Source organism: Sorex fumeus, unplaced genomic scaffold (genome assembly GCF_029834395.1).
Source record: "Sorex fumeus unplaced genomic scaffold, SorFum_2.1 ptg000054l, whole genome shotgun sequence".
NCBI classification, from domain to species: domain Eukaryota; kingdom Metazoa; phylum Chordata; class Mammalia; order Eulipotyphla; family Soricidae; genus Sorex; species Sorex fumeus.
In genome coordinates, this window is record NW_026606111.1 from 11,702,750 (window position 1) to 11,714,701 (window position 11,952).

Genomic DNA, 11,952 nt, shown 5'->3' on the forward strand with positions numbered 1-11,952 from the left:
AGGGGAGGAAAGCTCAACCCGCTCCCCTCTAAGGGGCCCCGGCGAGGACAGCCAGGTGCGGGGGCAGGAGACTGCACTGTTCTCTTCCGGGAGCTGGTTTTTATAGTCTCTGAGTCTTGGCCATTGATGGGATTACACGGTGCCAGGGGGCCAGAGGGACAAAGTCACGCAGGTTCCAGGGCCAAGATCTCCAAGCCTACTCGGATTTGAGCTGAGCATCCTCCACCCATATCCTCCAAATTCCAGTAGGCGTGGGTCACACCCACCAACTGGCCCCCTGGCGCCGTGTAATCCCATCAACGGCCAAGACTCAGAGACTATAAAAACCAGCTCCTGGAAGAGAACAGTGCAGTCTCCTGCCCCCACGCCTCACTGTCCTCGCTGGGGCCCCTTGGAGGGGAGCAGGTTGAGCTTTCTTCCCCTCCCGACCAGGGCTCTGGCAGCCAAAGACCTCCAGGACCAGCCACCACCATGCTGAGACCACTCTCTGCATACATGAAGGTACTGGCAGAGGGACAAAGTCACGCAGGTTCCGGGGCCGAGATCTCCAAGCCTACTCGGATTTGGGCTGAGCTTCCTCCACCCAGATCCTCCAAATTCCAGTAGGCAGGGGTCACACCTTGCATCATATGTAGCAATAATTGGATTTATAGTTTCAAGAGATAAATTATGGGTATACACATTGGGAATACTATAAACTCAATTTATATTAGATCTTTGTAAAAACCTACAACAACAACAAAAAAACACCATCAGTTTGCTTCCATCTTCTCAAAGATAATCAATTTAATTTTTATAAAATGTCATTTAGCATTTTTAATACTTGATTCAGATTTTTGACTTTTAAATTTAATTCTAAGGAAGGTGAATATTTTTGTAATTGTGTAGTCAAAACAAACCACACCCCTGGAAATAAAGCTGAGGCAGTCAGGTGTATAACTAGGTCATCAATGTTAGTAAATGAGTAAATGAGTTAACTTTGAATTTAATATGCACATGGGATCTATTTGTGCTAAGTTTTCAATAAAATAAAGAAAAATAAATAAAACCAAATAAAAATAGGTTAAGTTGAAACTGAATGACATAGGACCAGAGTGATAATACAGCAGGTAGTGTTCTTGCCTTGCATGTGACCAACACAGGTTGAATTCCTGGCACTGCATATGGTCCCCAAATCCACCAGGAGTGATCCCTGAGGGACGTGCCAGGAGTAAGACCTAGGTACCTTTGGGTATGGACCTCAAACAAACAAAAGCCTGAATAACAAAGTGAAGCAAAGTATAAGAAAATAAGTTTTAGGTAGACTAAATTTAGACTGCATGTGAGGTCAGAAAATCCTCTGATCACTGTATCACTGTCATCTAATTTTTCATCGATTGCCTCTAGCAGGCCCCAGTAATGTCTCTTTCGTCCTAGCCCTGAGATTTTAAAAAGTGCCACATTCGAGGCTCTTTCAGGGTCAGGAGAATGAGACCCATCATTTTTACTGGTTTTTGGCATGCTGAATATGCCATGGGGAGTTTGCCAGACTGTGTGTGGGCAGGATACTTTTGGTAGCCTGCCAGGTTCTCCAGAGTAAGAAATAGATAATAAGATGTCTGTCCAGGAGCATGGTTTTATAGTTTCTGGGTCTTGGCTGCTGATGGGATTACACGGCACGGGCACAGTTGGTGGGTGTAACACCTACATACTGGAAGATGATGCATATGGGTGGAGGAGGTCCCAGTCCCAATCCAAGTAGGCTTGAAGATCTATGCCCCGGGTCCTGCACACCTGGGTTTCTCTGCCGGTTCCTTCATGTGTAAGGCTCGTCCGAACGTGTGGAGAGTGGTCTTAAGCATGGTTGTGGCTGGAACCGGAGGTCTTCAGCTGCAGGGGCTCTGCTCGGGGTGGGGAGGGAAACAACCCACCCTCCTCCAAGAGGCCCCGGTAAGAACAGCCAGGCACGGAGGCAGGAGACTCTGCGCTATTCTCTTCCCGGAGCGGGGTTTTATATACTCTGGGTCTTGGCCGTTGATGGGATCACATGGCGCCGTCTACTTGTTTGTGATATATTTAATTTTCACTGACCTTAATATTTTCATTTTTTTATGTTCCCGAGATCCCTCCTGATACTTTGAGGATCATATAGGATTGGGGGGAGGGGGAGTTGATTTGTACTCAACCACAAGCAAGGCAAGTGCCTAACTTCCTGTACTATCTCTTTGGTCTTCCATAGATTCTCCCCCTAATTTTTAACTTTCTGGAAGACAGACAACCTTCTTAAACCCTTTCTATATTTATCAGCTAATTTATTTTTATAAAGCCTTTATTGTTATTTCAACCATAGTTTTGTGAGGTACTTACTCATGCTTCTGTGCTGAGGAATAACTCCTGGTGGGGATAGGGGGACCATATAGGGTTAAGGGTTGCAAAGTCCAGTCAACTGCATGTAAGGTAAGCATATTTGCCAATGTATTATTTCCTTGACCCCTTTATTCTGGGTGGAGCAGTAGAACAGCATTAGGGCGTTTGCCTTGTGCACAGCCGTCCCGGCCATGCCAGGTTCAATTCCTCCACCCCTCTTGGAGAGCCTGGCAAGCTACCAAGAGTATCTAGCCTGCACGGCAAAGCCTGGCAAGATACCTGTGACGTATTTGATATGCCAAACACAGTAACAAAAAGTCTCATGATGGAGATGTTACTGGGCCCGTTTGAGCAAATCAATGAACAACAGGAGGACAGTGCTACAGTGCCACCCCTTTATTCTGGATATTTTTGTATAATTCACAGTATTCGTGTGCTTCTAGATCATCCAGATTTTTCAGAAATTCCTGGACACTTTTCTAAGTTTTATTTTTCTTTTATTTTTATGTACTTTTGGTTATCCATACATCATGTTTCAGAAAACTATATATAAACAACTGCAATGATGGTATTAAAGATTTATTTTAATTAAATACCCTGAGATCATGGTTTCTCCATTGAAAAAACTAGGTTTTCAAATAATCTCAATGTGCTGCAAATAATGATTTTTTTGGTAAGCATTGAGAACTCAAGTAGTAACAATGCTCCTGGATACCAATTTTTTAATAACTCGAGTTCTGATTTCTAGTAGTTCCCAGCTGTAAAAATGTTTTCAAGATTACAATGATTATAAAGTTAGAGGAGGGGAGAGATAGAAGGGGAAAGAGAAATAGGTTCAGTTAAAATCTCTAAATTCTACTCTTTTTTAAAAATCTATGTCTCCCTGTTCCAAACACTTATTAGGATTACTAACAATTTGCTACATTTCCAGAATTCTAAAATAATAAATTTAAATAATCTTTTAGGATTTCAAATGTTTTTCTGGAAGAGTGTACTTGTGGTGGTAATCCTCTTTGAAAACTTACTGGGTCAGCCCAGTGCCTTTGACAGCTGTGAGCATCATTTGTTTTTTTATGTTAGTTCCCATACATTCCCCCTCCAAACTACCCTAACCCTCTTTACTCCCTGTTTGAAGCTCCAGTTATGAGGAAGACATGATGCTGTGATTATTTTTTCTATCTACTTTTTTTTAATGGTATGGTGGTTCAGAATTCATCTTTGTTTTTGTTTTTCCTTCAACTTAATGTCTGAGAGATCTATCTGTAGCACTGAATGCCAAGAGTTCATCAGTTTTGACCACTAACAGCATTCCATTTGTGCAGCTAGCGTATTTTCCTTAACAACTTCTCTAGAGTTGACGGGTAAGCTGCTGATAATTCTGTATTATCAGCAGACAATGCTGAAATATACTGGCTGTGCCCCTTTGGGACCCAAGAAACAGAACTGCTAAGTCATGGAGATCCGCAAGTCTGTGTTCACTTCACGTGGCTCTCCAGAATAGTTTTGCCAGTTAGCATTCCCACCCATGGCACATGAAGATAAGAATATTGTTTCCCCAGTTTATATACTAAATTCCTGATGTCCTATCATTCTATTTTATTTCTATCATTAATACAGTGGCATATTGAAATTTTCATTTGTACTTGTCTGATAATTAAAAACATTTTCCATGTGTTTAAGAATCACTATGACTTTAACCTTACTGAAGTACCTATTTACAACATTTTACCCATTCTCTGTTAGATTTCCTATTAATATTCTGAAAAATTTTAAGGGCCTTCTTGTATAAAACAAAAATAAATTGGTTTGCACATTGAAATATCAAACTCTGCTAAGTAAAGAAAAACTAATATGTACAAAGGCCTTGAAGCCAGAAAGAACCAAGTGACTAAGAAAAACACAAGGAAAATAATACCGGAATAAAGAATAAAGAAAAAAGAAGGATAAGGTCACAAAAATAATTTTGTATAACACAGTATTATGGGAAGCAACCAAAGAGTTATAAAATATAATTTTTCTAATAATTTAACTATATTAAAAGGTGATTTTAACCATGACAAATTTAATCCATCAATTTGTTCTTTTATAAACATGAACTTATTCTTTTACATTTTGTAATTTTTATCTTATATAAGTCATTCTGGCTGCAACTTTTATTTAATGTAGTTTCTCTTTCTTCTTCATTTTTTATGGGATGGAAGAACACCAGTTGTGCTCAGTCTTACTTATGGTTCTGCATACAGGGAGCTTTGTTGTTGCTTAGAGGATGATAAAAGGTGCCAGGGATTGAATTTGGGTCAGCTGTGTTTAAGCAAATGCTCTACCTTCTGTTCTATTTCTCAGGTTCCTAATGAAGTTTCTGATTTTTTTGCTTTCTCTTATCCAATTCTCTTAGTTTGTTTCTCAATTTTTATTTCCTTTTAAATAAATAAAATAATACATAGGGTCTTATATTTATATTATGCTGCTGCCCTAGTTTTATAAATTTGTATTATTTGCTTTTTAATTACTTAGGTGTTTTTGACCAATTATAGTTCACTTTAATTAAATCACATTTCTATAGAACTAACTTGGAAATCACAAGCATCCTGTTGTTCGTCGATTTCCTCGAGCAGGCACCAGTAACATCTCCTTCTTAGCCCTGAGATTTTAAAAGAGCCATTTCAATGTTCTTTCAGGATTAGGAGGATAAGACCCATCATTGTTACTGATATTTGGCATATTGAGTACAACACGGGAAGTTTGCCAGACTCTGCCATGCGGGCAGGATACTTTTGGTAGCCTGCCAGGTTCTCCAAAAGAAAAAATAAGATAATAAGAAAAAATAAGATAATACCATGGAAATATTATGAGAAAATGACTCATATAACATTTTTGTTTCTCAGGACACGTGAAATTTATACACAATGTTTTGTTTTGGGTGCAAAATAATCATATACAAAATACTATTTAAAATATAGAATCATATTTAAAAGTATTTCATTTGAGTGCCAGGAGGAGTGGTCCATGGTTGTAAGCTTGCCACAAATGGGTGTGTGGAGTGGTTGGTAGTTAGGACAGAGAAGGGACAACTATGACAATGATAGTTGGAAATGATCAATCTGGACAAGAACTAAGTGCAGAAAGGAGGTAAAGAGATATACCTGATAATCTTTCATTACCTTTACTGCAAACCATAATGTCCATAAGGAAACAGTTTGGAGAAAGAGAGAGAGAGAGAGAGAGAGAGAGAGAGAGAGAGAGAGAGAGAGACAGAGAGACAGAGAGAGACAGAGAGACAGAGAGACAGAGACAGAGAAACAGAGAGCGGGAAGGGAGAGAGGGAGAGAGGGAGGGACGGAGAGAGAGAAGAAAAGTGAGAAGTGCCTATGATAAAGGCAGCCTTGAGGACATGGTGGGAGAGAAACTGGGGGCATTAGTGGTGTGAAATATACACTGGTGAAGGACCAGTTATGTCCTAGATATAAAGGACCCCATGAATAGGAAGAAATGCATGAGCTTGTGATACCTGAGATAACCTCTGACACTCTGAGAACTGTCTGCAAGTTCCCTGGACAGATAGAGATGTGCTCAAAAATATCCTAGGTGATGGGGTACCAAACCTCGTCTTGGTCTACCTCTACATCCTCCTGTACAAGAGTCTTTGGGGTGCTACCTCAGCACAGCACCTAACAGAGCTAGTGGAGCAAGATGGTCATCTGGATAGTGACACTGTAAGTGAAGGCTTAGGGCTGGGGTGCAGGCTGAACTGAACCCACTATCCTAGCTCCTGGCACAAGCAAAGTAACCCTGGTACCTGGCTTTGGAGAACCAGTGCAGTGAAGTGCGGGCACAGCTGGAACTCACCAGAATAAAGCAGGATATGATGCAAAAAGAAAATTTTTACTTTTGTATGACCGAAACCCAATCACAAACAACTTTGTAACTATCTCACGGTGATTCAATTAAAAAAATTAAAATTTTAAACAAAGGGTGAACTCTGACTTTTAATTTGTAATATGTGAGATAACTGTGAAGCACAATAAAGTGAAATGCAATAAAACAAGATTTCACGGTAAGTTAATAGATTATAGAAATGTATATTTTTTCATTTAATTTTTACTTTTTTCATATATTTTGTTAGTATTTGTTTCAAATATCTCAATAAAATGTTACACATTTTCTCTTAAGCTCCAGTAACTCAATGAGCTGAATGCATGCCTTGCATGCAGAAAGTTTTGGTTTTATCTCTGGCACTGCCTGATCTGTCAAATGCACTAGCATCCAACCCAAAGTATAGTGCCAGAAGCACTACTTGGTATAGGCCAAAAGAACAAAAATTCGAAAAGTAAAACTATGAAATATTTTAATCTTAATTTCATGCAAGGTTAGTCTTTATTGTACTCTTTGGTCCTGTGCATGTCTGATTTTCTACCTGGTGCCAATGGAGTCTGAAGAATAATTTTTGGTAGTAAAACTATTATCTTGCTTTTAAGAATAGTTTTATTTTTGCTGCGTATAGAAACTATAGTTAATTCTTCAGCATTTTAATGATGTCATTGCCTTGCATATTAGAGTCTATTTTTGCAGTGCAATATTGTTATCCATAATTGTTATTCATCATTCTTTCACATGTGATTTATAATTTTAAGGATATTTCAAAGAAATTTTATATTTTTGTTTTTCTGAAAGACATTTATAGTTTTCTTTTGCATATTGTGCATGCATGAGTTTGATTAGGTTTTGGGATCTGTCATTAGATATTTTTTATGTACCTAACTTGGAGTAATTTTAGATACTTTATTTTTAAAAATGTTGATACTACATCCTACTTCTTTCTATATTCTTAATTAAACTTCAATGAAACATATTTTGAACATTTTGGGGGACAGATTTTGGGACAGATTGCTGTACACTGTTCAAATTTTAACCTTTTAAAGAATTTCTGTATTTCTATTTTTTAACTTAGTCATTAGCTCCATTATGTTTTTCTCCTATTTGATTTCAGAACCAGTATTTGCCAATGCAAGAAAATCTGTTTTATGTCTTCATTTTCTGAAGAGAGATGTTATATCTGTTATTTATATTTTCCTTTAAATCCTTGAACATATTTATGGAAGATGACTTACACCTTATCAATAATCTTTCCTTTTGTCAATGGCTCAAATTTTATTGCTTCTTATTATGGGTAATGTTCTTTGACATTACCCATAATAAAGCGTCAAAATTTTGCAAAAGTTTCAAATTTAGTACAGAGATGTTTACATTTAATTATTTTTGTCATTAATGGTGGAAAATGTTGCTTCATTAACCCATCCCCAAGTACTATAGCTTCTATTTTGCACAAATAATAAAAGTCTTTTATATATAATGATGATGAGAAGTAATAGTCAAATATTAACATTGATGATTACTGACATCTGGTACTCATGTTCAATCAAATTCAGGCAATAATTTTAATGCCATCAATGTTATTGCTATATCCCTTCTAACACTAATGTATTACAGTCTGTTGCTATGCTTCTATAGATTCCACAATTCTGAACAGTTCCTTATTCATTTTATTCACAATCTTAAATAAATTTTGAATATTAAGGCTTAGTTTTTACAGAACATTCCAAACTTGAGATTTTAAGTTTTCTCAAATTGATCCCAAGGTATCATTGGAGATAATAATGAAATGATGCTAAGTGCTACTTTATCTTTCCTAGTGACATTTCAATTTACATGTGTTCATATTTTTACCACTTCATGAAATTATGTTATCCAAAGCATCATTTTCATATGCTCATATTACTTTACCTCTCAAAATAACTTCTTGTTCCCTGTTACATAACAACAGCAATACTTCAGTATTTCTTTTATCTTGGGTGCATGTGTTTGTGTGAATTTTTTTTTAACAAAAAAGTACTTAAAAGAAGAGGGTAGAGTAAGAGAAGCACACATATTCAAGTAAAAATATGGTTTAACAGAGTGGAAAATGCGGGCAAAGAAAGCAAAGAGACATAGAGACAAGTGAGACACGTGTCTGAGGGAGAATATGGGCTTGAAGAACAAATCAAATTTTATCTTTATTTTCTGTTTCATCTTAAATATACTCAGTGCCAATACAAGAATCATATGATTTTCATATTTTTCCCCTTTGTCTTTACTTAAGAATGGTACACAGCTGATATTGTGTATTAAAATGATGCTTATGAAGCCTTTTATTTTGGCTTCATCTGAAAACTTATTACTATTGCTTTGTTTCGGAGGTCACACCTGCTGGTGCCCAGGACTTACAATTGTATGACTGGTTCTTTGCTCATGGATCATTCCTGGTGGAATCAAAGAAATATGTGGAGTGCTAGGGATTGAATGTGAGTCACATGAGAAAAGCTCCCTACCTGCTGTACTATTGTTTTGAATCCTTGAAAACGTTTCTTGCAAAAAAAAAAAAAAGAAAAAAAAAGATAGAGAACACAGAGTAGTGTGAGGTGTAAGAGAAAAGTTGTATTAATGTAGATTTTACTTACTTCCATTCCATAATTTTGATAACGTGTTTTCAGTATTCACATGCATTTTAATGCTTTTCTCTGTGTTCTAAATTATGTTCTAAATTTTTATTTAACAGTGGATTTTGCCTCGTACAACTTACTTTAATACTGCTATATGCCCACCAAGATACTGGCCTTATGAGAACACTTGTATTGATAACAGTTTACATTTAAATCAGGATATCATACATATTCAGAAATAGAGGTATTTAATTTTCCAAATTACATATACTAAGAAGGAAGTTATAATCATATATCTTTTAATAAAATTAAAATACTTCATTTTTATTATTTTTTTTTATTAGTGAGCGATAGCACAGCGGTAGGGCGTTCGCCTTACAAGCGGCCAACATGGCCGACCCGAGTTCAATTCCTCCGCCCCTCTCGGAGAGCCCGGCAAGCTACCGAGAGTATTCGATATGCCAGACACAGTAACAACAAAGTCTCCAATGGAGACGTTACTGGGCCCGCTCGAGCAAATCGACGATCAACGGGAGGGCCTTTACCTTTTTACCTTTAGTGAAACACCATGAGATACAGTTGTAGACTTATAAGTTTTTGGGCTTGGGTTTCAGTTATACAATGATTGAGTACCCATCCCACCACCAGTGCCCATTCTCCACCCCCAACAATCCCAGCATCCCTCCTAACACCCCCCCCCCAGGGCACTCCCTTTTGTTCTCTCCTTTTGGGTGCTGTGGTTTGCAGAAGAGGCATTGGGAGGCAATCATGTTTGGTCTAGAGTCTACTATCAGCATGCATCTCCTGTCCTAGGCGGATCTTCCCAGCACCCTTTATTTGATGCTCCCTTCTCCATCTGACCTGCCTTTACCCCTAGAGTGTTCGGCTGGCCTCGAAGCCATGAAGTGAACCTCCTGGTATTTATCACAAGCTTTTCTTGGGTGTTATTAAAAATTCAACTGATATGGACCCCGGATGGGAAACAGGGTGACTCAGCCACGTGGTCCTGCACAGGCCGGGCCAGGAGCACAAGCTGCTGCTGCACTGGCCACGGGTCTCTGCGGTGGCTCCTGGTGCCTCGCCCTGTGCCCCCGGCCTCCTGGGCAGGTTCGAGCGGTCCCAGCGGCAGGGTTTCTCGATGATCAAGCGGACAGTTCAGATGCAGAGCCCAAGGATGAACGTTCACTGTGGCTGCGAGAGTGACAGGTTATTGCGGCAGGAGTCTGGTTGCCTAATGGATGAAAACCTAGTTGCAGTTCAAGAAAAAGAAACAAATAGTGTGTCTTCTTCTGGTCTTCAAAACCATACTTACCCCGTGTGTCCCAGGACTGATGACCTCTCACTGGACTATGTCTGCCCAAAAGCAAATCTTCCGTTCCCTCACATAATGCCACTTGCGGAAGATATCCAAAGCTCTTGCTTCCGAAGTGGGATTAAACGGAACCATTAACCCTTTATTGCTCCAGAATGATTTGGAAACAGCACCGTGAGCTTCAGCAGTAACACTCATTCCCAGGCACCAGAGAAAGTGACACTTCTCGTGGATGGCACACGTTTTGTAGTGAATCCACACATTTCCACTGCTCATCCAGATACCATGTTGGGAAGGATGTTTGGACCAGGAAGAGAATATAATTTCACCAGGCCCAATGAGAAGGGAGAATATGAGATTGCCGAAGGAATCAGTGCAACCATGTTCCAAACTGTGCTGGATTATTATAAAACAGGTATTATCAATTGTCCTGATGACATCTCTATCTGCGACCTCAGAGATCCATGTGATTACCTCTGCATTAACTTTGACTTCAACACTATCCAGTGTCAAGATCTGAGTGCTCTGCTGCATGAACTGTTGAACTGTCAAACGATGGTGCTCACAAGCAGTTTGATCACTACCTCGAGGAGCTCATCCTGCCCATCATGGTGGGCTGTGCCAAGAAAGGGGAGCTAGAACACCACATTGTTGTGCTAACAGATGAGGATTCTGTGGACTGGGATGAAGACCACCACCCACCCATGGGCGAAGAATATTCCCAAATTCTTTATAGCTCAAAGCTCTATAGATTCTTCAAGTACATTGAAAATGGAGATGTCGCTAAAACAGTGTTAAAGGAACGGGGCCTAAAGAACATTCACATTGGAATTGAAGGTTACCCTACCTGTAAAGAAAAAATTAAGAGGAGACCTGGTGGCCGATCTAAAGTAATCTATAACTATGTGCAGCGCCCCTTTATCCAGATATCATGGGAAAAGGAAGAAGGAAAGAGTCGTCATGTGGATTTCCAGTGTGTCAGTGTGTTTGGAACAAATCACTCACTAATCTGGTGGCTGCTGGAGAGGATGTCTTGGAAGACCAGGAGATATTAATGCACCACCCACCACAGGTGGATGAACTGGACCGATTGAATGCCCCACTTTCTCAGATGGCGTCTAATGACTTTCAGGATTAGGGCCAACTGTGAGTCCACCCTTCTTTGGAGCTTTTCTCTGTTTGCGATGCTCAGAGCTAACCCTTACCCTGGTTTGTCTCCCCATCATTTTCCTTTCTCCCATAATTAATGTGTGTCCTTTGCAGGAAGTCTGTGCCTCTGGTGCAGGGGTGGGAAAACACTCACTGGTAATGGAACTACCAGCTTTGCACCAACTAGAAATTGAGGGGGGGGGGGGGGTTGGTGCTGTTTAGTCTACAAAACTACAGAAGCAGGAAAGGAAGTCAAGACTCCTATTACCTCATGTTCAAGAGTGTCCTCACTCTTGAAACTCTGTTCTTGGGTTTTGTTGTGTTTTGTTTTATACCAGGCAAATGACTTAGCAGCAAAGGGACCAAACATAAGGAGACAATCTCTAGCTCTACAAGCAGGATGTTCACTAGGTATTAAAGAAAATGCTTCTGCATTGAGATGGCGTCTGGATAGAACGAGTCCTCATTCAATGTGTTCAAGAGGAAATTTTTAACAGCTTAAATTTGGTTATGTTTTTTATTATTCAATGAACAATCCAAAGCCGTAGATTCTAGTATTACAGTGTTTATGAAATTTAAGATTTAATTTGTTTTTCAACCTAAACAGATTGTTTGGAATGAAAGAACCTCTCAGATAAGGCTACTTTGCTATCCTGGCTTGTTCTCTGG

At 39.2% G+C, this 11,952-nt stretch overlaps 1 pseudogene; it reads left to right on the top strand.

Moving 5' to 3' along the window:
* The first annotated feature begins 9,996 nt into the window (after positions 1-9,996).
* On the top strand, positions 9,997-11,424 carry LOC130033488 (BTB/POZ domain-containing protein KCTD20-like; annotated as a pseudogene).
* Positions 11,425-11,952: the final 528 nt, after the last annotated feature.